The 25,965-nt window shown below is 52.1% G+C and overlaps 1 protein-coding gene across 1 annotated transcript in view; it reads left to right on the top strand.

Annotated features, from left to right (window-relative positions):
* The window catches only part of LOC106593212 (mothers against decapentaplegic homolog 3), a 124,818-nt gene that overhangs the window by 77,330 nt on the left and 21,523 nt on the right, over positions 1 to 25,965 (top strand). The gene's annotated exons all lie outside the window — the stretch shown is intronic.

Raw genomic sequence — 25,965 nt, 5'->3', positions numbered from 1 at the left:
ACACACAGTGAGAGAAGCAGGAGTTTGGCTGCTAGTAGTTCTCTGGCCTGACAGACACACAGTGAGAGAAGCAGGAGTTTGGCTGCTAGTAGTTCTCTGGCCTGGCAGACACACAGTGAGAGAAGCAGGAGTTTGGCTGCTAGTTGTTCTCTGGCCTGACAGACACACAGTGAGAGAAGCAGGAGTTTGGCTGCTAGTAGTTCTCTGGCCTGACAGACACACAGTGAGAGAAGCAGGAGTTTGGCTGCTAGTAGTTCTCTGGCCTGGCAGACAGACACACAGTGAGAGAAGCAGGAGTTTGGCTGCTAGTAGTTCTCTGGCCTGGCAGACAGACAGTGAGAGAAGCAGGAGTTTGGCTGCTAGTAGTTCTCTGGCCTGGCAGACAGACAGACAGACACACAGTGAGAGAAGCAGGAGTTTGGCTGCTAGTAGTTATCTGGCCTGACAGACACACAGTGAGAGAAGCAGGAGTTTGGCTGCTAGTAGTTCTCTGGCCTGCAGACACATAGTGAGAGAAGCAGGAGTTTGGCTGCTAGTAGTTCTCTGGCCTGACAGACACACAGTGAGAGAAGCAGGAGTTTGGCTGCTAGTAGTTCTCTGGCCTGACAGCACAGTGAGAGAAGCAGGAGTTTGGCTGCTAGTAGTTCTCTGGCCTGACAGACACACAGTGAGAGAAGCAGGAGTTTGGCTGCTAGTAGTTCTCTGGCCTGGCAGACAGACACACAGTGAGAGAAGCAGGAGTTTGGCTGCTAGTAGTTCTCTGGCCTGGCAGACAGACACACAGTGAGAGAAGCAGGAGTTTGGCTGCTAGTAGTTCTCTGGCCTGGCAGACAGACACACAGTGAGAGAAGCAGGAGTTTGGCTGCTAGTAGTTCTCTGGCCTGACAGACACACAGTGAGAGAAGCAGGAGTTTGGCTGCTAGTAGTTCTCTGGCCTGACAGACACACAGTGAGAGAAGCAGGAGTTTGGCTGCTAGTAGTTCTCTGGCCTGACAGACACACAGTGAGAGAAGCAGGAGTTTGGCTGCTAGTAGTTCTCTGGCCTGACAGACACCACAGTGAGAGAAGCAGGAGTTTGGCTGCTAGTAGTTCTCTGGCCTGGCAGACACACAGTGAGAGAAGCAGGAGTTTGGCTGCTAGTAGTTCTCTGGCCTGGCAGACAGACACACAGTGAGAGAAGCAGGAGTTTGGCTGCTAGTAGTTCTCTGGTCTGGCAGACACACAGTGAGAGAAGCAGGAGTTTGGCTGCTAGTAGTTCTCTGGCCTGGCAGACAGACACACAGTGAGAGAAGCAGGAGTTTGGCTGCTAGTAGTTCTCTGGCCTGGCAGACACACAGTGAGAGAAGCAGGAGTTTGGCTGCTAGTAGTTCTCTGGCCTGACAGACACACAGTGAGAGAAGCAGGAGTTTGGCTGCTAGTAGTTCTCTGGCCTGACAGACACACAGTGAGAGAAGCAGGAGTTTGGCTGCTAGTAGTTCTCTGGCCTGACAGACAGCCACACAGTGAGAGAAGCAGGAGTTTGGCTGCTAGTAGTTCTCTGGCCTGGCAGACACACAGTGAGAGAAGCAGGAGTTTGGCTGCTAGTAGTTCTCTGGCCTGGCAGACACACAGTGAGAGAAGCAGGAGTTTGGCTGCTAGTAGTTCTCTGGCCTGGCAGACACACAGTGAGAGAAGCAGCAGTTTGGCTGCTAGTAGTTTTCTGGCCTGACACACAGTGCGAGAAGCAGGAGTTTGGCTGCTAGTAGTTCTCTGGCCTGACAGACAGACAGTGAGAGAAGCAGGAGTTTGGCTGCTAGTAGTTTTCTGGTCTGGCAGACATACAGTGAGAGAAGCAGGAGTTTGGCTGCTAGTAGTTTTCTGGTCTGGCAGACAGACAGTGAGAGAAGCAGGAGTTTGGCTGCTAGTAGTTCTCTGGTCTGACAGACACACAGTGAGAGAAGCAGGAGATTGGCTGCTAGTAGTTCTCTGGTCTGGCAGACACACAGTGAGAGAAGCAGGAGTTTGGCTGCTAGTAGTTCTCTGGCCTGACAGACACAGTGAGAGAAGCAGGAGTTTGGCTGCTAGTAGTTCTCTGGTCTGGCAGACACACAGTGAGAGAAGCAGGAGTTTGGCTGCTAGTAGTTCTCTGGCCTGGCAGACAGACACACAGTGAGAGAAGCAGGAGTTTGGCTGCTAGTAGTTCTCTGGCCTGGCAGACAGACACACAGTGAGAGAAGCAGGAGTTTGGCTGCTAGTAGTTCTCTGGCCTTGCAGACAGACACACTTTGAGAGAAGCAGGAGTTTGGCTGCTAGTAGTTCTCTGGCCTGGCAGACAGACACACACAGTGAGAGAAGCAGGAGTTTGGCTGCTAGTAGTTCTCTGGCCTGGCAGACAGGCACACAGTGAGAGAAGCAGGAGTTTGGCTGCTAGTAGTTCTCTGGCCTGACAGACACACAGTGAAAGAAGCAGGAGTTTGGCTGCTAGTAGTTCTCTGGCCTGACAGACACACAGTGAGAGAAGCAGGAGTTTGGCTGCTAGTAGTTTTCTGGCCTGACACACAGTGAGAGAAGCAGGAGTTTGGCTGCTAGTAGTTCTCTGGCCTGACAGACACACAGTGAGAGAAGCAGGAGTTTGGCTGCTAGTATTTCTCTGGCCTGGCAGACAGACAGTGAGAGAAGCAGGAGTTTGGCTGCTAGTAGTTCTCTGGCCTGACAGACACACAGTGAGAGAAGCAGGAGTTTGGCTGCTAGTAGTTATCTGGTCTGGCAGACACATAGTGAGAGAAGCAGGAGTTTGGCTGCTAGTAGTTCTCTGGTCTGACAGACACACAGTGAGAGAAGCAGGAGTTTGGCTGCTAATAGTTCTCTGGTCTGACAGACACACAGTGAGAGAAGCAGGAGTTTGGCTGCTAGTAGTTCTCTGGCCTGGCAGACAGACACACAGTGAGAGAAGCAGGAGTTTGGCTGCTAGTAGTTCTCTGGCCTGACAGACACACAGTGAGAGAAGCAGGAGTTTGGCTGCTAGTAGTTCTCTGGCCTGGCAGACAGACACACAGTGAGAGAAGCAGGAGTTTGGCTGCTAGTAGTTCTCTGGCCTGGCAGACAGACAGTGAGAGAAGCAGGAGTTTGGCTGCTAGTAGTTCTCTCGTCTGGCAGACAGACAGACAGACAGACAGTGAGAGAAGCAGGAGTTTGGCTGCTAGTAGTTCTCTGGTCTTACAGACAGACAGTGAGAGAAGCAGGAGTTTGGCTGCTAGTAGTTCTCTGGCCTGACAGACACACAGTGAGAGAAGCAGGAGTTTGGCTGCTAGTAGTTCTCTGGCCTGGCAGACACACAGTGAGAGAAGCAGAAGTTTGGCTGCTAGTAGTTCTCTGGTCTGACAGACACACAGTGAGAGAAGCAGGAGTTTGGCTGCTAGTAGTTCTCTGGCCTGCACACACAGTGAGAGAAGCAGGAGTTTGGCTGCTAGTAGTTCTCTGGCCTGGCAGACACACAGTGAGAGAAGCAGGAGTTTGGCTGCTAGTAGTTCTCTGGCCTGGCAGACACACAGTGAGAGAAGCAGGAGTTTGGCTGCTAGTAGTTCTCTGGCCTGACAGACACACAGTGAGAGAAGCAGGAGTTTGGCTGCTAGTAGTTCTCTGGCCTGACAGACACACAGTGAGAGAAGCAGGAGTTTGGCTGCTAGTAGTTCTCTGGCCTGGCAGACAACACAGTGAGAGAAGCAGGAGTTTGGCTGCTAGTAGTTCTCTGGCCTGGCAGACAGACACACAGTGAGAGAAGCAGGAGTTTGGCTGCTAGTAGTTCTCTGGCCTGGCAGACAGACACACAGTGAGAGAAGCAGGAGTTTGGCTGCTAGTAGTTCTCTGGCCTGGCAGACAGACACACAGTGAGAGAAGCAGGAGTTTGGCTGCTAGTAGTTCTCTGGCCTGCAGACAGGCACACAGTGAGAGAAGCAGGAGTTTGGCTGCTAGTAGTTCTCTGGCCTGGCAGACACACAGTGAGAGAAGCAGGAGTTTGGCTGCTAGTAGTTCTCTGGTCTGACAGACACACAGTGAGAGAAGCAGGAGTTTGGCTGCTAGTAGTTCTCTGGTCTGGCATACAGACAGTGAGAGAAGCAGGAGTTTGGCTGCTAGTAGTTCTCTGGCCTGGCAGACAGACACACAGTGAGAGAAGCAGGAGTTTGGCTGCTAGTAGTTCTCTGGTCTGGCAGACAGAACAGACAACAGTGAGAGAAGCAGGAGTTTGGCTGCTAGTAGTTCTCTGGCCTGACAGACACACAGTGAGAGAAGCAGGAGTTTGGCTGCTAGTAGTTCTCTGGCGAGACACACAGTGAGAGAAGCAGGAGTTTGGCTGCTAGTAGTTCTCTGGCCTGACAGACACACAGTGAGAGAAGCAGGAGTTTGGCTGCTAGTAGTTCTCTGGCCTGGCAGACAGACACACAGTGAGAGAAGCAGGAGTTTGGCTGCTAGTAGTTCTCTGGCCTGACACACAGTGAGAGAAGCAGGAGTTTGGCTGCTAGTAGTTCTCTGGCCTGACAGACACACAGTGAGAGAAGCAGGAGTTTGGCTGCTAGTAGTTCTCTGGCCTGGCAGACAGACAGTGAGAGAAGCAGGAGTTTGGCTGCTAGTAGTTCTCTGGCCTGACAGACACACAGTGAGAGAAGCAGGAGTTTGGCTGCTAGTAGTTATCTGGTCTGGCAGACACATAGTGAGAGAAGCAGAAGTTTGGCTGCTAGTAGTTCTCTGGTCTGGCAGACAGACAGTGAGAGAAGCAGGAGTTTGGCTGCTAGTAGTTCTCTGGCCTGGCAGACACACAGTGAGAGAAGCAGGAGTTTGGCTGCTAGTAGTTCTCTGGTCTGACAGACACACAGTGAGAGAAGCAGGAGTTTGGCCGCTAGTAGTTCTCTGGTCTGACAGACACACAGTGAGAGAAGCAGGAGATTGGCTGCTAGTAGTTCTCTGGTCTGGCAGACAGACAGTGAGAGAAGCAGGAGTTTGGCTGCTAGAAGTTCTCTCGTCTGGCAGACAGACAGACAGACAGTGAGAGAAGCAGGAGTTTGGCTGCTAGTAGTTCTCTGGTCTGACAGACACACAGTGAGAGAAGCAGGAGATTGGCTGCTAGTAGTTCTCTGGTCTGGCAGACACACAGTGAGAGAAGCAGGAGTTTGGCTGCTAGTAGTTCTCTGGCCTGACAGACACAGTGAGAGAAGCAGGAGTTTGGCTGCTAGTTGTTCTCTGGCCTGACAGACACACAGTGATAGAAGCAGGAGTTTGGCTGCTAGTAGTTCTCTGGCCTGGCAGACAGACACACAGTGAGAGAAGCAGGAGTTTGGCTGCTAGTAGTTCTCTGGCCTGGCAGACAGACACACAGTGAGAGAAGCAGGAGTTTGGCTGCTAGTAGTTCTCTGGCCTGGCAGACAGGCACACAGTGAGAGAAGCAGGAGTTTGGCTGCTAGTAGTTCTCTTGCCTGACAGACACACAGTGAGAGAAGCAGGAGTTTGGCTGCTAATAGTTCTCTGGTCTGACAGACACACAGTGAGAGAAGCAGGAGATTGGCTGCTAGTAGTTCTCTGGTCTGGCAGACAGACAGTGAGAGAAGCAGGAGTTTGGCTGCTAGTAGTTCTCTGGCCTGACAGACACACAGTGAGAGAAGCAGGAGTTTGGCTGCTAGTAGTTCTCTGGCCTGGCAGACAGACACACAGTGAGAGAAGCAGGAGTTTGGCTGCTAGTTGTTTTCTGGTCTGGCAGACAGACACACAGTGAGAGAAGCAGGAGTTTGGCTGCTAGTAGTTCTCTGGTCTGGCAGACAGACAGTGAGATAAGCAGGAGTTTGGCTGCTAGTAGTTCTCTCGTCTGGCAGACAGACACACAGTGAGAGAAGCAGGAGTTTGGCTGCTAGTAGTTCTCTGGCCTGGCAGACACACAGTGAGAGAAGCAGGAGTTTGGCTGCTAGTAGTTCTCTGGCCTGACAGACACACAGTGAGAGAAGCAGGAGTTTGGCTGCTAGTAGTTCTCTGGCCTGGCAGACAGAAACACAGTGAGAGAAGCAGGAGTTTGGCTGCTAGTAGTTCTCTGGCCTGGCAGACAGACACACAGTGAGAGAAGCAGGAGTTTGGCTGCTAGTAGTTCTCTGGCCTGGCAGACAGACACACAGTGAGAGAAGCAGGAGTTTGGCTGCTAGTAGTTCTCTGGCCTGGCAGACAGACACACAGTGAGAGAAGCAGGAGTTTGGCTGCTAGTAGTTCTCTGGCCTGGCAGACAGGCACACAGTGAGAGAAGCAGGAGTTTGGCCGCTAATAGTTCTCTGGTCTGACAGACACACAGTGAGAGAAGCAGGAGTTTGGCTGCTAGTAGTTCTCTGGCCTGACAGACACACAGTGAGAGAAGCAGGAGTTTGGCTGCTAGTAGTTCTCTGGTCTGGCAGACAGACAGACAGACAGTGAGAGAAGCAGGAGTTTGGCTGCTAGTAGTTCTCTGGCCTGACAGACACACAGTGAGAGAAGCAGGAGTTTGGCTGCTAGTAGTTCTCTGGCCTGGCAGACAGACACACAGTGAGAGAAGCAGGAGTTTGGCTGCTAGTAGTTCTCTGGCCTGGCAGACAGACACACAGTGAGAGAAGCAGGAGTTTGGCTGCTAGTAGTTCTCTGGCCTTGCAGACAGACACACAGTGAGAGAAGCAGGAGTTTGGCTGCTAGTAGTTCTCTGGCCTGGCAGACAGACACACAGTGAGAGAAGCAGGAGTTTGGCTGCTAGTAGTTCTCTGGCCTGGCAGACAGACACACAGTGAGAGAAGCAGGAGTTTGGCTGCTAGTAGTTCTCTGGCCTGGCAGACAGACACACAGTGAGAGAAGCAGGAGTTTGGCTGCTAGTAGTTCTCTGGCCTCGCGACAGACACACAGTGAGAGAAGCAGGAGTTTGGCTGCTAGTAGTTCTCTGGCCTGGCAGACAGGCACACAGTGAGAGAAGCAGGAGTTTGGCTGCTAGTAGTTCTCTGGCCTGACAGACACACAGTGAAAGAAGCAGGAGTTTGGCTGCTAGTAGTTCTCTGGCCTGACAGACACACAGTGAGAGAAGCAGGAGTTTGGCTGCTAGTAGTTCTCTGGCCTGGCACACAGACAGTGAGAGAAGCAGGAGTTTGGCTGCTAGTAGTTCTCTGGCCTGACAGACACACAGTGAGAGAAGCAGGAGTTTGGCTGCTAGTAGTTCTCTGGCCTGGCAGACAGACAGTGAGAGAAGCAGGAGTTTGGCTGCTAGTAGTTCTCTGGCCTGACAGACACACAGTGAGAGAAGCAGGAGTTTGGCTGCTAGTAGTTATCTGGTCTGGCAGACACATAGTGAGAGAAGCAGGAGTTTGGCTGCTAGTAGTTCTCTGGTCTGACAGACACACAGTGAGAGAAGCAGGAGTTTGGCTGCTAGTAGTTCTCTGGCCTGACAGACACACAGTGAGAGAAGCAGGAGTTTGGCTGCTAGTAGTTCTCTGGCCTGCGACAGACACACAGTGAGAGAAGCAGGAGTTTGGCTGCTAGTAGTTCTCTGGCCTGACAGACACCACAGTGAGAGAAGCAGGAGTTTGGCTGCTAGTAGTTCTCTGGTCTGGCAGACAGACAGTGAGAGAAGCAGGAGTTTGGCTGCTAGTAGTTCTCTCGTCTGGCAGACAGACAGACAGCAGTGAGAGAAGCAGGAGTTTGGCTGCTAGTAGTTCTCTGGTCTGACAGACACACAGTGAGAGAAGCAGGAGTTTGGCTGCTAGTAGTTCTCTGGCCTGACAGACACACAGTGAGAGAAGCAGGAGTTTGGCTGCTAGTAGTTCTCTGGCCTGACAGACACACAGTGAGAGAAGCAGGAGTTTGGCTGCTAGTAGTTCTCTGGCCTGACAGACACACAGTGAGAGAAGCAGGAGTTTGGCTGCTAGTAGTTCTCTGGCCTGACAGACAGCCACACAGTGAGAGAAGCAGGAGTTTGGCTGCTAGTAGTTCTCTGGTCTGGCAGACAGACACACAGTGAGAGAAGCAGGAGTTTGGCTGCTAGTAGTTCTCTGGCCTGGCAGACAGACACACAGTGAGAGAAGCAGGAGTTTGGCTGCTAGTAGTTCTCTGGCCTGGCAGACAGACACACAGTGAGAGAAGCAGGAGTTTGGCTGCTAGTAGTTCTCTGGTCTGGCAGACACACAGTGAGATAAGCAGGAGTTTGGCTGCTAGTAGTTCTCTCGTCTGGCAGACAGACAGACACACAGACAGACAGACAGACAGTGAGAGAAGCAGGAGTTTGGCTGCTAGTAGTTCTCTGGCCTGGCAGACACACAGTGAGAGAAGCAGGAGTTTGGCTGCTAGTAGTTTTCTGGCCTGACACACAGTGAGAGAAGCAGGAGTTTGGCTGCTAGTTGTTCTCTGGCCTGGCAGACAGAAACACAGTGAGAGAAGCAGGAGTTTGGCTGCTAGTAGTTCTCTGGCCTGGCAGACAGACACACAGTGAGAGAAGCAGGAGTTTGGCTGCTAGTAGTTCTCTGGCCTGGCAGACAGACACACAGTGAGAGAAGCAGGAGTTTGGCTGCTAGTAGTTCTCTGGCCTGGACAGACACACAGTGAGAGAAGCAGGAGTTTGGCTGCTAGTAGTTCTCTGGCCTGGCAGACAGACACAGTGAGAGAAGCAGGAGTTTGGCTGCTAGTAGTTCTCTGGCCTGACAGACACACAGTGAGAGAAGCAGGAGTTTGGCTGCTAATAGTTCTCTGGTCTGACAGACACACAGTGAGAGAAGCAGGAGATTGGCTGCTAGTAGTTCTCTGGTCTGGCATACAGACAGTGAGAGAAGCAGGAGTTTGGCTGCTAGTAGTTCTCTGGCCTGGCAGACAGACACACAGTGAGAGAAGCAGGAGTTTGGCTGCTAGTAGTTCTCTCGTCTGGCAGACAGACAGACAGACAGACAGTGAGAGAAGCAGGAGTTTGGCTGCTAGTAGTTATCTGGTCTGACAGACACACAGTGAGAGAAGCAGGAGTTTGGCTGCTAGTAGTTCTCTGGCCGAGACACACAGTGAGAGAAGCAGAAGTTTGGCTGCTAGTAGTTCTCTGGTCTGACAGACACACAGTGAGAGAAGCAGGAGTTTGGCTGCTAGTAGTTCTCTGGCCTGGCAGACAGACACACAGTGAGAGAAGCAGGAGTTTGGCTGCTAGTAGTTCTCTGGCCTGACAGACACAGTGAGAGAAGCAGGAGTTTGGCTGCTAGTTGTTCTCTGGCCTGACAGACACACAGTGAGAGAAGCAGGAGTTTGGCTGCTAGTAGTTCTCTGGCCTGGCAGACACACAGTGAGAGAAGCAGGAGTTTGGCTGCTAGTAGTTCTCTGGCCTGACAGACACACAGTGAGAGAAGCAGGAGTTTGGCTGCTAGTAGTTCTCTGGCCTGACAGACACACAGTGAGAGAAGCAGAAGTTTGGCTGCTAGTAGTTCTCTGGCCTGGCAGACACACAGTGAGAGAAGCAGGAGTTTGGCTGCTAGTAGTTCTCTGGCCTGGCAGACACCACAGTGAGAGAAGCAGGAGTTTGGCTGCTAGTAGTTCTCTGGTCTGACAGACACACAGTGAGAGAAGCAGGAGTTTGGCTGCTAGTAGTTCTCTGGCCTGACAGACACACAGTGAGAGAAGCAGGAGTTTGGCTGCTAGTAGTTCTCTGGCCTGGCAGACAGACAGTGAGAGAAGCAGGAGTTTGGCTGCTAGTAGTTCTCTCGTCTGGCAGACAGACAGACACAGTGAGAGAAGCAGGAGTTTGGCTGCTAGTAGTTCTCTGGTCTGACAGACACACAGTGAGAGAAGCAGGAGATTGGCTGCTAGTAGTTCTCTGGTCTGGCAGACAGACAGTGAGAGAAGCAGGAGTTTGGCTGCTAGTAGTTCTCTGGTCTGACAGACACACAGTGAGAGAAGCAGGAGTTTGGCTGCTAGTTGTTCTCTGGCCTGACAGACACACAGTGAGAGAAGCAGGAGTTTGGCTGCTAGTAGTTCTCTGGCCTGGCAGACAGACACACAGTGAGAGAAGCAGGAGTTTGGCTGCTAGTAGTTCTCTGGCCTGGCAGACAGACACACAGTGAGAGAAGCAGGAGTTTGGCTGCTAGTAGTTCTCTGGCCTGGCAGACAGACACACAGTGAGAGAAGCAGGAGTTTGGCTGCTAGTAGTTCTCTTGCCTGACAGACACACAGTGAGAGAAGCAGGAGTTTGGCTGCTAGTAGTTCTCTGGTCTGGCAGACACACAGTGAGAGAAGCAGGAGTTTGGCTGCTAGTAGTTCTCTGGTCTGGCAGACAGACAGTGAGAGAAGCAGGAGTTTGGCTGCTAGTAGTTCTCTGGCCTGACAGACACACAGTGAGAGAAGCAGGAGTTTGGCTGCTAGTAGTTCTCTGGCCTGACAGACACACAGTGAGAGAAGCAGGAGTTTGGCTGCTAGTAGTTCTCTGGCCTGGCAGACACACAGTGAGAGAAGCAGGAGTTTGGCTGCTAGTTGTTCTCTGGCTCTGGCAGACACACAGTGAGAGAAGCAGGAGTTTGGCTGCTAGTAGTTCTCTGGCCTGGCAGACAGACACACAGTGAGAGAAGCAGGAGTTTGGCTGCTAGTAGTTCTCTGGTCTGGCAGACAGACAGACAGTGAGAGAAGCAGGAGTTTGGCTGCTAGTAGTTCTCTGGCCTTGCAGACAGACACACAGTGAGAGAAGCAGGAGTTTGGCTGCTAGTAGTTCTCTGGCCTGGCAGACAGACACACAGTGAGAGAAGCAGGAGTTTGGCTGCTAGTAGTTCTCTGGCCTGGCAGACAGACACACAGTGAGAGAAGCAGGAGTTTGGCTGCTAGTAGTTCTCTGGCCTGGCAGACAGCACACAGTGAGAGAAGCAGGAGTTTGGCTGCTAGTAGTTCTCTGGCCTGACAGACACACAGTGAGAGAAGCAGGAGTTTGGCTGCTAGTAGTTCTCTGGCCTGAGCAGACACACAGTGAGAGAAGCAGGAGTTTGGCTGCTAGTAGTTTTCTGGCCTGACACACAGTGAGAGAAGCAGGAGTTTGGCTGCTAGTAGTTCTCTGGCCTGACAGACACACAGTGAGAGAAGCAGGAGTTTGGCTGCTAGTATTTCTCTGGCCTGGCAGACAGACAGTGAGAGAAGCAGGAGTTTGGCTGCTAGTAGTTCTCTGGCCTGACAGACACACAGTGAGAGAAGCAGGAGTTTGGCTGCTAGTAGTTATCTGGTCTGGCAGACACACAGTGAGAGAAGCAGGAGTTTGGCTGCTAGTAGTTCTCTGGTCTGACAGACACACAGTGAGAGAAGCAGGAGTTTGGCTGCTAGTAGTTCTCTGGTCTGACAGACACACAGTGAGAGAAGCAGGAGTTTGGCTGCTAGTAGTTCTCTGGCCTGGCAGACAGACACACAGTGAGAGAAGCAGGAGTTTGGCTGCTAATAGTTCTCTGGTCTGACAGACACACAGTGAGAGAAGCAGGAGTTTGGCTGCTAGTAGTTCTCTGGTCTGGCAGACAGACAGTGAGAGAAGCAGGAGTTTGGCTGCTAGAAGTTCTCTCGTCTGGCAGACAGACAGACAGACAGTGAGAGAAGCAGGAGTTTGGCTGCTAGTAGTTCTCTGGTCTGACAGACACACAGTGAGAGAAGCAGGAGATTGGCTGCTAGTAGTTCTCTGGTCTGGCAGACACACAGTGAGAGAAGCAGGAGTTTGGCTGCTAGTAGTTCTCTGGCCTGACAGACACACAGTGAGAGAAGCAGGAGTTTGGCTGCTAGTTGTTCTCTGGCCTGACAGACACACAGTGAGAGAAGCAGGAGTTTGGCTGCTAGTAGTTCTCTGGCCTGACAGACAGCCACACAGTGAGAGAAGCAGGAGTTTGGCTGCTAGTAGTTTTCTGGTCTGGCAGACACACAGTGAGAGAAGCAGGAGTTTGGCTGCTAGTAGTTCTCTGGCCTGGCAGACAGACACACAGTGAGAGAAGCAGGAGTTTGGCTGCTAGTTGTTTTCTGGTCTGGCAGACAGACACACAGTGAGAGAAGCAGGAGTTTGGCTGCTAGTAGTTCTCTGGTCTGGCAGACAGACAGTGAGATAAGCAGGAGTTTGGCTGCTAGTAGTTCTCTCGTCTGGCAGACAGACAGACAGACAGACAGTGAGAGAAGCAGGAGTTTGGCTGCTAGTAGTTCTCTGGCCTGACAGACACACAGTGAGAGAAGCAGGAGTTTGGCTGCTAGTAGTTCTCTGGCCTGACACACAGTGAGAGAAGCAGGAGTTTGGCTGCTATTAGTTCTCTGGCCTGGCAGACACACAGTGAGAGAAGCAGGAGTTTGGCTGCTAGTAGTTTTCTGGCCTGACACACAGTGCGAGAAGCAGGAGTTTGGCTGCTAGTAGTTCTCTGGCCTGACAGACACACAGTGAGAGAAGCAGGAGATTGGCTGCTAGTAGTTCTCTGGCCTGACAGACAGCCACACAGTGAGAGAAGCAGGAGTTTGGCTGCTAGTAGTTCTCTGGTCTGGCATACAGACAGACAGTGAGAGAAGCAGGAGTGTGGCTGCTAGTAGTTCTCTGGCCTGGCAGACACACAGTGAGAGAAGCAGGAGTTTGGCTGCTAGTAGTTCTCTGGTCTGGCAGACACACAGTGAGAGAAGCAGCAGTTTGGCTGCTAGTAGTTCTCTGGCCTGACAGCCACAGTGAGAGAAGCAGGAGTGTGGCTGCTAGTAGTTTTCTGGCCTGACAGACACACAGTGAGAGAAGCAGGAGTTTGGCTGCTAGTAGTTCTCTGGCCTGACAGACACACAGTGAGAGAAGCAGGAGTTTGGCTGCTAGTAGTTCTCTGGTCTGGCAGACACACAGTGAGAGAAGCAGGAGTTCGGCTGCTAGTAGTTCTCTGGTCTGGCAGACACACAGTGAGAGAAGCAGGAGTTTGGCTGCTAGTAGTTCTCTGGCCTGACAGACACACAGTGAGAGAAGCAGGAGTTTGGCTGCTAGTAGTTCTCTGGTCTGGCAGACACACAGTGAGAAAAGCAGGAGTTTGGCTGCTAGTAGTTCTCTGGCCTGACAGACACAGTGAGAGAAGCAGGAGTTTGGCTGCTAGTAGTTCTCTGGTCTGGCAGACACACAGTGAGAGAAGCAGGAGTTTGGCTGCTAGTAGTTCTCTGGCCTGGCAGACAGACACACAGTGAGAGAAGCAGGAGTTTGGCTGCTAGTAGTTCTCTGGCCTGGCAGACAGACACACAGTGAGAGAAGCAGGAGTTTGGCTGCTAGTAGTTCTCTGGCCTTGCAGACAGACACACATTGAGAGAAGCAGGAGTTTGGCTGCTAGTAGTTCTCTGGCCTGGCAGACAGACACACACAGTGAGAGAAGCAGGAGTTTGGCTGCTAGTAGTTCTCTGGCCTGGCAGACAGGCACACAGTGAGAGAAGCAGGAGTTTGGCTGCTAGTAGTTCTCTGGCCTGACAGACACACAGTGAAAGAAGCAGGAGTTTGGCTGCTAGTAGTTCTCTGGCCTGACAGACACACAGTGAGAGAAGCAGGAGTTTGGCTGCTAGTAGTTCTCTGGCCTGACACCACAGTGAGAGAAGCAGGAGTTTGGCTGCTAGTAGTTCTCTGGCCTGACAGACACACAGTGAGAGAAGCAGGAGTTTGGCTGCTAGTATTTCTCTGGCCTGGCAGACAGACAGTGAGAGAAGCAGGAGTTTGGCTGCTAGTAGTTCTCTGGCCTGACAGACACACAGTGAGAGAAGCAGGAGTTTGGCTGCTAGTAGTTCTCTGGTCTGGCAGACACACAGTGAGAGAAGCAGGAGTTTGGCTGCTAGTAGTTCTCTGGTCTGACAGACACACAGTGAGAGAAGCAGGAGTTTGGCTGCTAGTAGTTCTCTGGCCTGACAGACACACAGTGAGAGAAGCAGGAGTTTGGCTGCTAGTAGTTCTCTGGCCTGGCAGACAGACACACAGTGAGAGAAGCAGGAGTTTGGCTGCTAGTAGTTCTCTGGCCTGACAGACACACAGTGAGAGAAGCAGGAGTTTGGCTGCTAGTAGTTCTCTGGCCTGGCAGACAGACACACAGTGAGAGAAGCAGGAGATTGGCTGCTAGTAGTTCTCTGGCCTGGCAGACAGACAGTGAGAGAAGCAGGAGTTTGGCTGCTAGTAGTTCTCTGGCCTGACAGACAGACAGTGAGAGAAGCAGGAGTTTGGCTGCTAGTAGTTATCTGGTCTGACAGACACACAGTGAGAGAAGCAGGAGTTTGGCTGCTAGTAGTTCTCTGGTCTGACAGACACACAGTGAGAGAAGCAGGAGTTTGGCTGCTAGTAGTTCTCTGGTCTGACAGACACACAGTGAGAGAAGCAGGAGTTTGGCTGCTAGTAGTTCTCTGGCCTGACACACAGTGAGAGAAGCAGGAGTTTGGCTGCTAGTAGTTCTCTGGCCTGGCAGACAGACAGTGAGAGAAGCAGGAGATTGGCTGCTAGTAGTTCTCTGGTCTGGCAGACACACAGTGAGAGAAGCAGGAGTTTGGCTGCTAGTAGTTCTCTGGCCTGACAGACACAGTGAGAGAAGCAGGAGTTTGGCTGCTAGTAGTTCTCTGGCCTGACAGACACACAGTGAGAGAAGCAGGAGTTTGGCTGCTAGTTGTTCTCTGGCCTGGCAGACAGACACAGTGAGAGAAGCAGGAGTTTGGCTGCTAGTAGTTCTCTGGCCTGGCAGACAGACACACAGTGAGAGAAGCAGGAGTTTGGCTGCTAGTAGTTCTCTGGCCTGGCAGACAGACACACAGTGAGAGAAGCAGGAGTTTGGCTGCTAGTAGTTCTCTGGCCTGGCAGACAGACACACAGTGAGAGAAGCAGGAGTTTGGCTGCTAGTAGTTCTCTCGTCTGGCAGACAGACACACAGTGAGAGAAGCAGGAGTTTGGCTGCTAGTAGTTCTCTGGCCTGCACAGACACACAGTGAGAGAAGCAGGAGTTTGGCTGCTAGTAGTTCTCTGGTCTGGCAGACACACAGTGAGAGAAGCAGGAGTTTGGCTGCTAGTAGTTCTCTGGCCTGACAGACACACAGTGAGAGAAGCAGGAGTTTGGCTGCTAGTAGTTCTCTGGCCTGGCAGACAGACACAGTGAGAGAAGCAGGAGTTTGGCTGCTAGTAGTTCTCTGGCCTGACAGACACACAGTGAGAGAAGCAGGAGTTTGGCTGCTAGTAGTTCTCTGGCCTGACAGACACACAGTGAGAGAAGCAGGAGTTTGGCTGCTAGTAGTTCTCTGGCCTGGCAGACAGACAGTGAGAGAAGCAGGAGTTTGGCTGCTAGTAGTTCTCTGGCCTGGCAGACACACAGTGAGAGAAGGAGGAGTTTGGCTGCTAGTAGTTCTCTGGTCTGACAGACACACAGTGAGAGAAGCAGGAGTTTGGCCGCTAATAGTTCTCTGGTCTGACAGACACACAGTGAGAGAAGCAGGAGATTGGCTGCTAGTAGTTCTCTGGTCTGGCAGACAGACAGTGAGAGAAGCAGGAGTTTGGCTGCTAGAAGTTCTCTCGTCTGGCAGACAGACAGACAGACAGTGAGAGAAGCAGGAGTTTGGCTGCTAGTAGTTCTCTGGCCTGACAGACACACAGTGAGAGAAGCAGGAGTTTGGCTGCTAGTAGTTCTCTGGCCTGGCAGACACACAGTGAGAGAAGCAGGAGTTTGGCTGCTAGTAGTTCTCTGGCCTGACAGACACACAGTGAGAGAAGCAGGAGTTTGGCTGCTAGTAGTTCTCTGGCCTGACAGACACACAGTGAGAGAAGCAGGAGTTTGGCTGCTAGTAGTTCTCTGGCCTGGCAGACAGACACACAGTGAGAGAAGCAGGAGTTTGGCTGCTAGTAGTTCTCTGGCCTGGCAGACAGACACACAGTGAGAGAAGCAGGAGTTTGGCTGCTAGTAGTTCTCTGGCCTGGCAGACAGGCACACAGTGAGAGAAGCAGGAGTTTGGCTGCTAGTAGTTCTCTTGCCTGACAGACACACAGTGAGAGAAGCAGGAGTTTGGCTGCTAGTAGTTCTCTGGCCTGACAGACACACAGTGAGAGAAGCAGGAGTTTGGCTGCTAGTAGTTCTCTGGCCTGGCAGACACACAGTGAGAGAAGCAGGAGTTTGGCTGCTAGTAGTTCTCTGGCCTGACAGACACACAGTGAGAGAAGCAGGAGTTTGGCTGCTAGTAGTTCTCTGGCCTGACAGACACACAGTGAGAGAAGCAGGAGTTTGGCTGCTAGTAGTTCTCTGGTCTGGCAGACACAGTGAGAGAAGCAGGAGTTTGGCTGCTAGTTGTTCTCTGGCCTGACAGACACACAGTGAGAGAAGCAGGAGTTTGGCTGCTAGTAGTTCTCTGGCCTGGCAGACAGACACACAGTGAGAGAAGCAGGAGTTTGGCTGCTAGTAGTTCTCTGGCCTGGCAGACAGACACACAGTGAGAGAAGCAGGAGTTTGGCTGCTAGTAGTTCTCTGGCCTTGCAGACAGACACACAGTGAGAGAAGCAGGAGTTTGGCTGCTAGTAGTTCTCTGGCCTGGCAGACAGACACACAGTGAGAGAAGCAGGAGTTTGGCTGCTAGTAGTTCTCTGGCCTGGCAGACAGACACACAGTGAGAGAAGCAGGAGTTTGGCTGCTAGTAGTTCTCTGGCCTGGCAGACAGACACACAGTGAGAGAAGCAGGAGTTTGGCTGCTAGTAGTTCTCTGGCCTGACAGACACACAGTGAGAGAAGCAGGAGTTTGGCTGCTAGTAGTTCTCTGGCCTGACAGACACACAGTGAGAGAAGCAGGAGTTTGGCTGCTAGTAGTTCTCTGGCCTGACACACAGTGAGAGAAGCAGGAGTTTGGCTGCTAGTAGTTCTCTGGCCTGACAGACACACAGTGAGAGAAGCAGGAGTTTGGCTGCTAGTAGTTCTCTGGCCTGGCAGACAGACAGTGAGAGAAGCAGGAGTTTGGCTGCTAGTAGTTCTCTGGCCTGACAGACACACAGTGAGAGAAGCAGGAGTTTGGCTGCTAGTAGTTCTCTGGCCTGGCAGACACACAGTGAGAGAAGCAGGAGTTTGGCTGCTAGTAGTTCTCTGGCCTGACAGACACACAGTGAGAGAAGCAGGAGTTTGGCTGCTAATAGTTCTCTGGCCTGACAGACACACAGTGAGAGAAGCAGGAGTTTGGCTGCTAGTAGTTCTCTGGCCTGGCAGACAGACACACAGTGAGAGAAGCAGGAGTTTGGCTGCTAGTAGTTCTCTGGCCTGCACAGACACACAGTGAGAGAAGCAGGAGTTTGGCTGCTAGTAGTTCTCTGGCCTGGCAGACAGACAGTGAGAGAAGCAGGAGTTTGGCTGCTAGTAGTTCTCTCGCCTGGCAGACAGACAGACAGACAGTGAGAGAAGCAGGAGTTTGGCTGCTAGTAGTTCTCTGGCCTGCACAGACACACAGTGAGAGAAGCAGGAGTTTGGCTGCTAGTAGTTCTCTGGCCTGGCAGACACACAGTGAGAGAAGCAGGAGTTTGGCTGCTAGTAGTTCTCTGGCCTGGCAGACAGCACACAGTGAGAGAAGCAGGAGTTTGGCTGCTAGTAGTTCTCTTGCCTGACAGACACACAGTGAGAGAAGCAGGAGTTTGGCTGCTAGTAGTTCTCTGGCCTGACAGACACCACAGTGAGAGAAGCAGGAGTTTGGCTGCTAGTAGTTCTCTGGCCTGACAGACACACAGTGAGAGAAGCAGGAGTTTGGCTGCTAGTAGTTCTCTGGCCTGACAGACACACAGTGAGAGAAGCAGGAGTTTGGCTGCTAGTAGTTCTCTGGCCTGGCAGACACACAGTGAGAGAAGCAGGAGTTTGGCTGCTAGTAGTTCTCTGGTCTGGCAGACACACAGTGAGAGAAGCAGGAGTTTGGCTGCTAGTTGTTCTCTGGCCTGACAGACACACAGTGAGAGAAGCAGGAGTTTGGCTGCTAGTAGTTCTCTGGCCTGGCAGACAGACACACAGTGAGAGAAGCAGGAGTTTGGCTGCTAGTAGTTCTCTGGCCTGGCAGACAGACACACAGTGAGAGAAGCAGGAGTTTGGCTGCTAGTAGTTCTCTGGCCTTGCAGACAGACACACAGTGAGAGAAGCAGGAGTTTGGCTGCTAGTAGTTCTCTGGCCTGGCAGACAGACACACAGTGAGAGAAGCAGGAGTTTGGCTGCTAGTAGTTCTCTGGCCTGGCAGACAGACACACAGTGAGAGAAGCAGGAGTTTGGCTGCTAGTAGTTCTCTGGCCCGGCAGACAGGCACACAGTGAGAGAAGCAGGAGTTTGGCTGCTAGTAGTTCTCTGGCCTGACAGACACACAGTGAAAGAAGCAGGAGTTTGGCTGCTAGTAGTTTTCTGGCCTGACAGACACACAGTGAGAGAAGCAGGAGTTTGGCTGCTAGTAGTTCTCTGGCCTGACAGACACAGTGAGAGAAGCAGGAGTTTGGCTGCTAGTAGTTCTCTGGCCTGACAGACACACAGTGAGAGAAGCAGGAGTTTGGCTGCTAGTATTTCTCTGGCCTGGCAGACACACAGTGAGAGAAGCAGGAGTTTGGCTGCTAGTAGTTCTCTGGCCTGACAGACACACAGTGAGAGAAGCAGGAGTTTGGCTGCTAGTAGTTATCTGGTCTGGCAGACACAGAGTGAGAGAAGCAGGAGTTTGGCTGCTAGTAGTTCTCTGGTCTGGACAGACACACAGTGAGAGAAGCAGGAGTTTGGCTGCTAGTAGTTCTCTGGTCTGGCAGACACACAGTGAGAGAAGCAGGAGTTTGGCTGCTAGTAGTTCTCTGGCCTGGCAGACAGACACACAGTGAGAGAAGCAGGAGTTTGGCTGCTAATAGTTCTCTGGTCTGACAGACACACAGTGAGAGAAGCAGGAGTTTGGCTGCTAGTAGTTCTCTGGCCTGGCAGACAGACACACAGTGAGAGAAGCAGGAGATTGGCTGCTAGTAGTTCTCTGGTCTGGCAGACAGACAGTGAGAGAAGCAGGAGTTTGGCTGCTAGTAGTTCTCTCGTCTGGCAGACAGACAGACAGTGAGAGAAGCAGGAGTTTGGCTGCTAGTAGTTATCTGGTCTGACAGACACACAGTGAGAGAAGCAGGAGTTTGGCTGCTAGTAGTTCTCTGCTCTGGCCGCAGACACACAGTGAGAGAAGCAGGAGTTTGGCTGCTAGTAGTTCTCTGGCCTGACAGACACACAGTGAGAGAAGCAGGAGTTTGGCTGCTAGTAGTTCTCTGGCCTGGCGACAGACACACAGTGAGAGAAGCAGGAGTTTGGCTGCTAGTAGTTCTCTGGCCTGACAGACACAGTGAGAGAAGCAGGAGTTTGGCTGCTAGTAGTTCTCTGGCCTGACAGACACACAGTGAGAGAAGCAGGAGTTTGGCTGCTAGTAGTTCTCTGGCCTGACAGACAGCACAGTGAGAGAAGCAGGAGTTTGGCTGCTAGTAGTTCTCTGGCCTGGCAGACACACAGTGAGAGAAGCAGGAGTTTGGCTGCTAGTAGTTCTCTGGCCTGCAGACAGACACACAGTGAGAGAAGCAGGAGTTTGGCTGCTAGTTGTTTTCTGGTCTGGCAGACAGACACACAGTGAGAGAAGCAGGAGTTTGGCTGCTAGTAGTTCTCTGGTCTGGCAGACAGACAGTGAGAGAAGCAGGAGTTTGGCTGCTAGTAGTTCTCTCGTCTGGCAGACAGACAGACACACAGTGAGAGAAGCAGGAGTTTGGCTGCTAGTAGTTCTCTGGCCTGACAGACACACAGTGAGAGAAGCAGGAGTTTGGCTGCTAGTAGTTCTCTGGCCTGACAGACACACAGTGAGAGAAGCAGGAGTTTGGCTGCTAGTAGTTCTCTGGCCTGACAGACACACAGTGAGAGAAGCAGGAGTTTGGCTGCTAGTAGTTCTCTGGCCTGACAGACACACAGTGAGAGAAGCAGGAGTTTGGCTGCTAGTAGTTCTCTGGCCTGCAGACAGACACACAGTGAGAGAAGCAGGAGTTTGGCTGCTAGTAGTTCTCTGGCCTGACAGACACAGTGAGAGAAGCAGGAGTTTGGCTGCTAGTAGTTCTCTGGCCTGACAGACACACAGTGAGAGAAGCAGGAGTTTGGCTGCTAGTAGTTCTCTGGCCTGACAGACAGCCACACAGTGAGAGAAGCAGGAGTTTGGCTGCTAGTAGTTTTCTGGTCTGGCAGACACACAGTGAGAGAAGCAGGAGTTTGGCTGCTAGTAGTTCTCTGGCCTGGCAGACAGACACACAGTGAGAGAAGCAGGAGTTTGGCTGCTAGTTGTTCTCTGGCCTGGCAGACAGACACACAGTGAGAGAAGCAGGAGTTTGGCTGCTAGTAGTTCTCTGGTCTGGCAGACACACAGTGAGATAAGCAGGAGTTTGGCTGCTAGTAGTTCTCTCGTCTGGCAGACAGACAGACAGACAGACAGTGAGAGAAGCAGGAGTTTGGCTGCTAGTAGTTCTCTGGCCTGACAGACACACAGTGAGAGAAGCAGGAGTTTGGCTGCTAGTAGTTCTCTGGCCTGGCAGACACACAGTGAGAGAAGCAGGAGTTTGGCTGCTAGTAGTTCTCTGGCCTGGCAGACACACAGTGAGAGAAGCAGGAGTTTGGCTGCTAGTAGTTCTCTGGCCTGACAGACACACAGTGAGAGAAGCAGGAGTTTGGCTGCTAGTAGTTTTCTGGCCTGACACACAGTGCGAGAAGCAGGAGTTTGGCTGCTATTAGTTCTCTGGCCTGGCAGACACACAGTGAGAGAAGCAGGAGTTTGGCTGCTAGTAGTTCTCTGGCCTGACAGACACACAGTGAGAGAAGCAGGAGTTTGGCTGCTAGTAGTTCTCTGGCCTGGCAGACACACAGTGAGAGAAGCAGGAGTTTGGCTGCTAGTAGTTCTCTGGCCTGACAGACACACACAGTGAGAGAAGCAGGAGTTTGGCTGCTAGTAGTTCTCTGGTCTGGCATACAGACAGACAGTGAGAGAAGCAGGAGTGTGGCTGCTAGTAGTTCTCTGGCCTGGCAGACACACAGTGAGAGAAGCAGGAGTTTGGCTGCTAGTAGTTCTCTGGTCTGACAGACACACAGTGAGAGAAGCAGGAGTTTGGCTGCTAGTAGTTCTCTGGCCTGACAGACACACAGTGAGAGAAGCAGGAGATTGGCTGCTAGTAGTTTTCTGGCCTGACACACAGTGAGAGAAGCAGGAGTTTGGCTGCTAGTAGTTCTCTGGCCTGACAGACACACAGTGAGAGAAGCAGGAGTTTGGCTGCTAGTAGTTCTCTGGCCTGGCAGACAGCACAGTGAGAGAAGCAGGAGTTTGGCTGCTAGTAGTTCTCTGGCCTGACAGACACACAGTGAGAGAAGCAGGAGTTTGGCTGCTAGTAGTTCTCTGGCCTGGCAGACACACAGTGAGAGAAGCAGGAGTTTGGCTGCTAGTAGTTCTCTGGCCTGACAGACACACAGTGAGAGAAGCAGGAGTTTGGCTGCTAGTAGTTCTCTGGCCTGACAGACACACAGTGAGAGAAGCAGGAGTTTGGCTGCTAGTAGTTCTCTGGCCTGGCAGACAGACACACAGTGAGAGAAGCAGGAGTTTGGCTGCTAGTAGTTCTCTGGTCTGGCAGACAGACAGTGAGATAAGCAGGAGTTTGGCTGCTAGTAGTTCTCTCGTCTGGCGACAGACAGCAACACACAGTGAGAGAAGCAGGAGTTTGGCTGCTAGTAGTTCTCTGGCCTGACAGACACACAGTGAGAGAAGCAGTAGTTTGGCTGCTAGTAGTTTTCTGGCCTGACAGACACACAGTGAGAGAAGCAGGAGTTTGGCTGCTAGTAGTTCTCTGGCCTGGCAGACACACAGTGAGAGAAGCAGGAGTTTGGCTGCTAGTAGTTCTCTGGCCTGACAGACACACAGTGAGAGAAGCAGGAGTTTGGCTGCTAGTAGTTCTCTGGCCTGGCAGACAGACACACAGTGAGAGAAGCAGGAGTTTGGCTGCTAGTAGTTCTCTGGCCTGGCAGCAGACACACAGTGCGAGAAGCAGGAGTTTGGCTGCTAGTAGTTCTCTGGCCTGGCAGACAGACACACAGTGAGAGAAGCAGGAGTTTGGCTGCTAGTAGTTCTCTGGCCTGGCAGACAGACACACAGTGAGAGAAGCAGGAGTTTGGCTGCTAGTAGTTCTCTGGCCTGGCAGACAGCACAGTGAGAGAAGCAGGAGTTTGGCTGCTAGTAGTTCTCTGGCCTGGCAGACAGACACACAGTGAGAGAAGCAGGAGTTTGGCTGCTAGTAGTTCTCTGGCCTGGCAGACACACAGTGAGAGAAGCAGGAGTTTGGCTGCTAGTAGTTCTCTGGCCTGACAGACACACAGTGAGAGAAGCAGGAGTTTGGCTGCTAGTAGTTCTCTGGCCTGACACACAGTGAGAGAAGCAGGAGTTTGGCTGCTAGTAGTTCTCTGGCCTGACAGACACACAGTGAGAGAAGCAGGAGTTTGGCTGCTAGTAGTTCTCTGGCCTGGCAGACACACAGTGAGAGAAGCAGGAGTTTGGCTGCTAGTAGTTCTCTGGCCTGACAGACACACAGTGAGAGAAGCAGGAGTTTGGCTGCTAGTAGTTCTCTGGTCTGGCAGACACACAGTGAGAGAAGCAGGAGTTTGGCTGCTAGTAGTTCTCTGGTCTGACAGACACACAGTGAGAGAAGCAGGAGTTTGGCTGCTAATAGTTCTCTGGTCTGACAGACACACAGTGAGAGAAGCAGGAGTTTGGCTGCTAGTAGTTCTCTGGCCTGGCAGACAGACACACAGTGAGAGAAGCAGGAGTTTGGCTGCTAATAGTTCTCTGGTCTGACAGACACACAGTGAGAGAAGCAGGAGTTTGACTGCTAGTAGTTCTCTGGCCTGGCAGACAGACACACAGTGAGAGAAGCAGGAGATTGGCTGCTAGTAGTTCTCTGGTCTGGCAGACAGACAGTGAGAGAAGCAGGAGTTTGGCTGCTAGTAGTTCTCTCGTCTGGCAGACAGACAGACAGACAGACAGTGAGAGAAGCAGGAGTTTGGCTGCTAGTAGTTTTCTGGTCTTGCAGACAGACAGTGAGAGAAGCAGGAGTTTGGCTGCTAGTAGTTATCTGGTCTGACAGACACACAGTGAGAGAAGCAGGAGTTTGGCTGATAGTAGTTATCTGGTCTGGCAGACACATAGTGAGAGAAGCAGAAGTTTGACTGCTAGTAGTTCTCTGGTCTGACAGACACACAGTGAGAGAAGCAGGAGTTTGGCTGCTAGTAGTTTTCTGGCCTGACACACAGTGAGAGAAGCAGGAGTTTGGCTGCTAGTAGTTCTCTGGCCTGGCAGACAGACAGTGAGAGAAGCAGGAGATTGGCTGCTAGTAGTTCTCTGGTCTGGCAGACACACAGTGAGAGAAGCAGGAGTTTGGCTGCTAGTAGTTCTCTGGCCTGACAGACACAGTGAGAGAAGCAGGAGTTTGGCTGCTAGTAGTTCTCTGGTCTGGCAGACACAGTGAGAGAAGCAGGAGTTTGGCTGCTAGTTGTTCTCTGGCCTGACAGACACACAGTGAGAGAAGCAGGAGTTTGGCTGCTAGTAGTTCTCTGGCCTGGCAGACAGAAACACAGTGAGAGAAGCAGGAGTTTGGCTGCTAGTAGTTCTCTGGCCTGGCAGACAGACACACAGTGAGAGAAGCAGGAGTTTGGCTGCTAGTAGTTCTCTGGCCTGGCAGACAGACACACAGTGAGAGAAGCAGGAGTTTGGCTGCTAGTAGTTCTCTGGCCTGGCAGACAGACACACAGTGAGAGAAGCAGGAGTTTGGCTGCTAGTAGTTCTCTGGCCTGGCAGACAGGCACACAGTGAGAGAAGCAGGAGTTTGGCTGCTAGTAGTTCTCTGGCCTGACAGACACACAGTGAGAGAAGCAGGAGTTTGGCTGCTAATAGTTCTCTGGTCTGACAGACACACAGTGAGAGAAGCAGGAGATTGGCTGCTAGTAGTTCTCTGGTCTGGCATACAGACAGTGAGAGAAGCAGGAGTTTGGCTGCTAGTAGTTCTCTGGCCTGGCAGACAGACACACAGTGAGAGAAGCAGGAGTTTGGCTGCTAGTAGTTCTCTGGTCTGGCAGACACAGTGAGAGAAGCAGGAGTTTGGCTGCTAGTTGTTCTCTGGCTTGACAGACACACAGTGAGAGAAGCAGGAGTTTGGCTGCTAGTAGTTCTCTGGCCTCGACAGACAGACAGTGAGAGAAGCAGGAGTTTGGCTGCTAGTAGTTCTCTGGTCTGACAGACACACAGTGAGAGAAGCAGGAGTTTGGCTGCTAGTAGTTCTCTGGCCTGGCAGACAGACACACAGTGAGAGAAGCAGGAGTTTGGCTGCTAGTAGTTTTCTGGCCTGACACACAGTGAGAGAAGCAGGAGTTTGGCTGCTAGTAGTTCTCTGGCCTGACAGACACACAGTGAGAGAAGCAGGAGTTTGGCTGCTAGTAGTTCTCTGGCCTGACAGACACACAGTGAGAGAAGCAGGAGTTTGGCTGCTAGTAGTTCTCTGGTCTGGCAGACACACAGTGAGAGAAGCAGGAGTTTGGCTGCTAGTAGTTCTCTGGCCTGGCAGACACACAGTGAGAGAAGCAGGAGTTTGGCTGCTAGTAGTTCTCTGGCCTGACAGACACACAGTGAGAGAAGCAGGAGTTTGGCTGCTAGTAGTTTTCTGGCCTGACACACAGTGCGAGAAGCAGGAGTTTGGCTGCTATTAGTTCTCTGGCCTGGCAGACACACAGTGAGAGAAGCAGGAGTTTGGCTGCTAGTAGTTTTCTGGCCTGACACACAGTGCGAGAAGCAGGAGTTTGGCTGCTAGTAGTTCTCTGGCCTGACAGACACACAGTGAGAGAAGCAGGAGTTTGGCTGCTAGTAGTTCTCTGGCCTGACAGACAACACACAGTGAGAGAAGCAGGAGTTTGGCTGCTAGTAGTTCTCTGGTCTGGCATACAGACAGACAGTGAGAGAAGCAGGAGTGTGGCTGCTAGTAGGTCTCTGGCCTGGCAGACACACAGTGAGAGAAGCAGGAGTTTGGCTGCTAGTAGTTCTCTGGCCTGACAGACACACAGTGAGAGAAGCAGGAGTTTGGCTGCTAGTAGTTCTCTGGCCTGACAGACACACAGTGAGAGAAGCAGGAGTTTGGCTGCTAGTAGTTCTCTGGCCTGACACACAGTGAGAGAAGCAGGAGTTTGGCTGCTAGTATTTCTCTGGCCTGACAGACACACAGTGAGAGAAGCAGGAGTTTGGCTGCTAGTATTTCTCTGGCCTGGCAGACACACAGTGAGAGAAGCAGGAGTTTGGCTGCTAGTAGTTCTCTGGCCTGACAGACACACAGTGAGAGAAGCAGGAGTTTGGCTGCTAGTAGTTCTCTGGCCTGGCAGACACACAGTGAGAGAAGCAGGAGTTTGGCTGCTAGTAGTTCTCTGGCCTGACAGACACACAGTGAGAGAAGCAGGAGTTTGGCTGCTAGTAGTTCTCTGGCCTGACAGACACACAGTGAGAGAAGCAGGAGTTTGGCTGCTAGTAGTTCTCTGGCCTGGCAGACAGACACACAGTGAGAGAAGCAGGAGTTTGGCTGCTAGTAGTTCTCTGGCCTGGCAGACAGACACAGTGAGAGAAGCAGGAGTTTGGCTGCTAGTAGTTCTCTCGTCTGGCAGACAGACACAGACAACAGTGAGAGAAGCAGGAGTTTGGCTGCTAGTAGTTCTCTGGCCTGACAGACACACAGTGAGAGAAGCAGTAGTTTGGCTGCTAGTAGTTCTCTGGCCTGACAGACACACAGTGAGAGAAGCAGGAGTTTGGCTGCTAGTAGTTCTCTGGCCTGGCAGACAACACAGTGAGAGAAGCAGGAGTTTGGCTGCTAGTAGTTCTCTGGTCTGACAGACACACAGTGAGAGAAGCAGGAGTTTGGCTGCTAGTAGTTCTCTGGCCTGGCAGACAGACACACAGTGAGAGAAGCAGGAGTTTGGCTGCTAGTAGTTCTCTGGCCTGCGCACA

This window comes from Salmo salar, chromosome ssa11, assembly GCF_905237065.1.
Source record: "Salmo salar chromosome ssa11, Ssal_v3.1, whole genome shotgun sequence".
Lineage (NCBI taxonomy): Eukaryota > Metazoa > Chordata > Actinopteri > Salmoniformes > Salmonidae > Salmo > Salmo salar.
Note: the sequence above shows the minus strand (reverse complement) of the source record. Positions and strands in the feature narration are given on the sequence as shown.